This window comes from Amblyraja radiata, chromosome 3 (assembly GCF_010909765.2).
Source record: "Amblyraja radiata isolate CabotCenter1 chromosome 3, sAmbRad1.1.pri, whole genome shotgun sequence".
In the NCBI taxonomy this organism is placed as follows: domain Eukaryota; kingdom Metazoa; phylum Chordata; class Chondrichthyes; order Rajiformes; family Rajidae; genus Amblyraja; species Amblyraja radiata.
Window position 1 is genome coordinate 70,169,103 of NC_045958.1, and position 5,330 is coordinate 70,174,432.

Below are 5,330 nucleotides of genomic sequence, written 5' to 3' on the forward strand. Positions count from 1 at the left end.
CACAGAGTACATTTTCATTTTTCTCAACCTGCGTCAAATATAGAATTATTTATGTTGGAGCATAGGGCCAGACAGTTCCATCCCTCACAAACCTCCTCTACTCTGAGCCCCCATCATCCCTCCCACAGTATATCCCTCGATCCGCCCTCCAGCCCTCTGATCCCAGTCCTTACCCCTGTTACGTTTTCATCATTGCCCCTGACCTCCCTTCTCAGCAGAGGCCATACCGTTGTACCCCTATGTCCACACTTCAATGTGTTCTGGGCCCTCAATAACGTTTAGGTCTATTTACCTGGCCTCCACCTCCGGGCCATTTTCTACTGCCCAGTGATGAGCTCTTCACCCATCTCCAGCATTCCTTCTCCTCCCTCTGCAGCTCCTTGGTTCACTCATCCATTCCCACCCAAACCACCCCCTCCCCAGTTACTTTCCCCTGCAACAACAGGAAACAAAACAACTGTCGCTATACCTCCTCCCTCATCTCCATACATGGACCACAGCAGTCTTTCCAAGTGAGACAGAGGTTCATGTGCACCTCCTCTAACCCCATTTACTTTCTCCAATGTTCTTGATGTTGCTTCCTGTACATAGACAAGACCAAGCTTGGACTTGGCGACCGTTTCGCCGAATTCTTGCACTCGACCGCCAAGGCCCACTGCATCTCCCAGTTGCTAACCATTTTAACTCTTCTTCCCATTCCTACAGCATATTGACCTTTCTGTCCTGGGCTCCCTCCATTGCCAGTATGAGGCCACACGCACACTGGAGGAAGAACATCTCATGTGTCGTTTGGGTAGCCTACTAAACAACAAAATGAACATTGAATTCTCCAATTTTAGGTAATCTATATATTAGTATTGTACAGAATTCGATCTTAAACACTAACTCCGTCAACTCGTCTTTTTTTTGGACAATTATATTCTTTGGCCTTATAGATCCTTCTTGCATAAGAACAGTTTGTTTCTCTCACTTCTCTCAATGTTTTATTTATTTTAACAGCGCAATCTAATCAATCCATTATCTCCTCTAATATTTTTCAGATACCAAGGATCCGTAACAATATTAAAAAGATTAGCTTTAATTGATAATCAAATGCCTTTGACAGGAATCCTGACAAACAATTATGTATTGGATTGATTATTTTTTGTTCTTCTTTAACAACAGAATAAAACTAAGATGTTTTATTTCCCACTTATTGCAGCCATTCTCTTTATTTGTGCTTGTTGCTAATGATTATCTGAAACCGCTGGTAAAGGCATTCCTGCTAACCACTAGGACTAAACTATTGTTGACAGACTTTTATCTTTCATGAAAGGACAAAGTGCTTAAGTAACTCAACAGGTCAGGCAGCATCTCTGGAGAACATGGATAGGTGATGTTTTGGGTCAAGACCATTCTTCAGATATATCTCTCATATATCGTTAAATTGCAATATTGGCCATTCTCAAATAGATGCATGCTTAGTTTATGGCATTGCATTAATTTTGGTAAGGTATACAATGATACTGTACAATATATTATCGCTGTAGTTATTATTACGTGGCTACTAAGTGTATTGTTGGTATTATTGTGTGGGATTTTGTTTGGTCAATCTACCTACAGCGCAGACTGACTGGAGTAGTCAAAGCCAAACACTTAAGGTTAACATAATTTCAATTGCTTTTCTCATCTTTCAGCAATGGTAAATATTGACAACATTAGCAGCGTAGGATTGCATACAGAAACATGAAGTAACCTGCATCAGCATCAGTCAGAAAAATCCTACAATTCATTTGCTGCATGAAACAAGATCTTACGTAATAATGTGGACTTCAGTGACTGCATAGAAGGTGTCACAGAAAGTAAAAGACAAAAGGAAATGTTTTATATTTTTTATTGTTGGATAAGCAAGTTACTTAGAGCTGTTACTCTATGATCCACATTACAATGCAACTTATAACATCTAGAATTTTTGTCTCAAATATAAAACATGATATTATGATAGATTTTCTATTGTTGTTCGCCAGTAAAATCTACCCAAACTGGTGCATACCAATGCTCCAATTTGCATCTTATGCATCATTCCCAATTACATACACATTCCAAGTTCCCATCCACTTAATCGTTGTTATCAATAAACCTGAGCAAGGGCAAGGCAAATCTAGTGATCTCTCATAGTTGAGGATGACTATCTTCTTTTGTTATGCTCTATTCATGTGAAATATATTCAGGCAGTATGCCAGGAAATTACCTCTCCTATCCAATGTACTCTAAGACCTAGCATTGGATAGAATTTCTGTTTTCAAGTGTTTTACTTCAGCTTAATATTTCCAGCCATTTCTAAATATTTTACACTTTGTTTTTTTTGTTTAATGTTTTTAAACATGTTTCAATTGTTTATTTCATTTTTTCCAGTTTTAAAACATCTGAATTTCAAGGGTATTTAAACATTGCCATAATCCTCGGCAACTCTGATGGGAGGCAAAGCTCCACCCACAGTATGAGAGCAGGGCCACTCCAGGGCAGGACCTCTGCTTACCTGGCCCACCCCCTTCCCTCAAGCCCAGTCACAAGTGAGACTTGGAGGCACAGAGTGGCAACAAGATCAGCCAAATGTATCTGTCCCAAGAGATCTGGCCAAGAACTCCATCATTTTTGTCCTCCTTCACCTGAAATATTCCACCAATGTAACAGTGAAGTTTACAGCTATTTTTGGTCAAGTATCTCAGCGACATGGTCGGCATGAACAAGTTAGGCCAAAGGGCCTGTTTTGCTGCTGTCTGACTCTATGACTTAGGGTGAAGGATTGGAAATATTCAATCACAAACGCGGTCAGTCAGTATGAGTTGTTCCTCTCATTCCTCTGAAAATAACTTACAGTCAGCAATACATTGACAGCTATTTGCATGATAGTTGTAAACCCATAACTGAAAGTTAAGTCATATCATATGAAGCCCAAATGGTATTATTCATTACTCAATCAACCACTCTGGAAAAGAAACCAGAACAAATATTGTATCTCATTCTTTAGGTGTTAATCATTTGGGTTATTTGAAAAATAAGATGGATTTATTTTCAATATTTTAATTTACCCTTTTTTAATTGTTCTTTACTTCCTTCCCTGTTCTTTCTGTGCCAAATTTTGAATTGATTTCATTGTTAGTTGGCCTCAAATTCCTATCAGTTGGGAAGAAACTGAGCACACTACGAGCAAAGATTTATTAATCTTTGTGGTGTGAAATTATTATTTTGCCACTGTGGTTTGCTGTTGGACATTAGTTCAAATGGATGGCTGAAATGAAGCAAGTATGATGTCCTGTGATTGTCATTTAATTTGTATTGACCGCAAATAATAGCTACTATCTTCACCCTTCCTTCAGTAAAATGTTTTAGGCTGGGGCCAGGTGATGGAGGCAAGTATGATGTCCTGAAATCATCATCTACTTTGTCCTAATTCCTATGCAGAAATTGCAAAATTGTACACCTTGCGGAGAAGGAACTAAATCATTGACAGCAACTTCAAAATCCCCTTGTTAAAGCACCCATGTTCTGAAATCCCAATTTTATTGTCAACTTCACTTTGCAATGAAAACAAACATCAAAGGTTCCACCATTATTACATCTGAAAAATTGGACTCTCTTGCTGGTATATTCACCATCCTTCATTCTGATTAGTTATTGAAAAAACACAGATGCTTGTCTTATTCAATCTCACTCGACACCGAAAACAGATTTCAATCTGCATCCATCTTACACTTTCAGAAATCTGCAAGCATCGAATGCCTGACAAGGAAAGTTGACAATCATTGATCATTTGCAGAAATTTTAGGGCCAATATTGTGCAGTATATAAACCTGGAAACATTTTTTAATGGATGTCTAATAGCCTGCATGAGACAAATGTTCCATTTTGGGTCATGGGGATGGACTGTATATTTGCAATCGCAAACTCTTTTATCTCATTAAACACACTTTTAAAAAGGATTTTTGAAGTATGTACCAAAAAACCTCCCTCCACTTTTTCTTAATTGGTTCATCTCATTTGTAACACAGAAAGTGAGTTCAATATTAACAATGGAATACTGGTTAAAGAGAACTACCCATTGAGCCTATTTTTGCAATTATTCAATCAATCAACCTTTATTGTCATCTTGCAAGCAACAGTTGTACAGTGCAAAATGAAAAGACGTTTCCCAGGGAATACCGGAGCATCGCACATGAAACTTAAAACATTTCACACATAATAACACTAAAAACAATTTGTAACAAAGGAGTATAATTTTACTCAATGTACAGAACTATTGCAAAATAAAACAGGTCATTTGAGAAAAGAGTCTTGCCTTTTATTATCTACAGTTAAATTTAGTGGGGTCCCTGCCATATTTTCAGTGTACCTTACAAAGTGTATAAAGGCAGGTGGCAAACAGTGTTTGACTGGCCTCGACTTCACAATGAGAACCAAGCATTTTTGTGTACAACAAATAATTGGATACGAACCAACTTGCACAACGGGCTAATGAATTAAATTAAATATTTCATAGAAGATAGAAAAACATAGCACAGAAACAGGCATTTCAGCCAACAATGTCTGTGCTGAACATGATGCCAAATTAAACTAAACTCATTTGCCAGCACATTGAAATATATCCCTCCATTCCCTGTATATTCATGTGCTCATCTAAAAGCCTGTTAAATGCCACTGTCGGTATCTGCCTCCACTACCACGCCTGGCAATGTATCCCAGATACTCACCGTAAAAAAAACTTGCCCCCTACGTATCCTATGCGCTTTTTACCTTAAACCTCTGCCCTCTCGGCTTTGATATTTCCACCTTGGAAAAAATATTCTGACATTCTACCCTATCTATGCCTCTCATAGTTTCATGTACTTCTGTCAGGATAGTCATAGACATATCAGCCCTTTGCACAAGAGTCTGAAATAATGAGTGATTGGGTCAGAGCCAGAATCGCCACTGGCAAATTCTAATAAGTCAGTGTAATAATGACAGTTGTGACCCAACCGTGTTCTTTGACAATATTAATTCGAATAAACGTGAATTGATTTCCTTTCCCACTGCCAGGATAGCAACATCCTTATGCTCAATGAATGAAAGGATGAGGGCAATTCCCCACAGAGTCATAGATCATGCAAAATTACAGTATAATCCATTTAGAAGTGTGGTACTGGCAAGTAATGCTGCCCTAAAGAAGACCAATTAAAACAATCGAACTTCTTGCTCAATGAATATTGGCAGTACATAAAAAGGATTATTTCTAGTATGCCACACATCTATTGTGTTGTGTCATTGAAGGATTAGGAATGGCAGAAGGCAAACAAAAAATCTCATTAAAA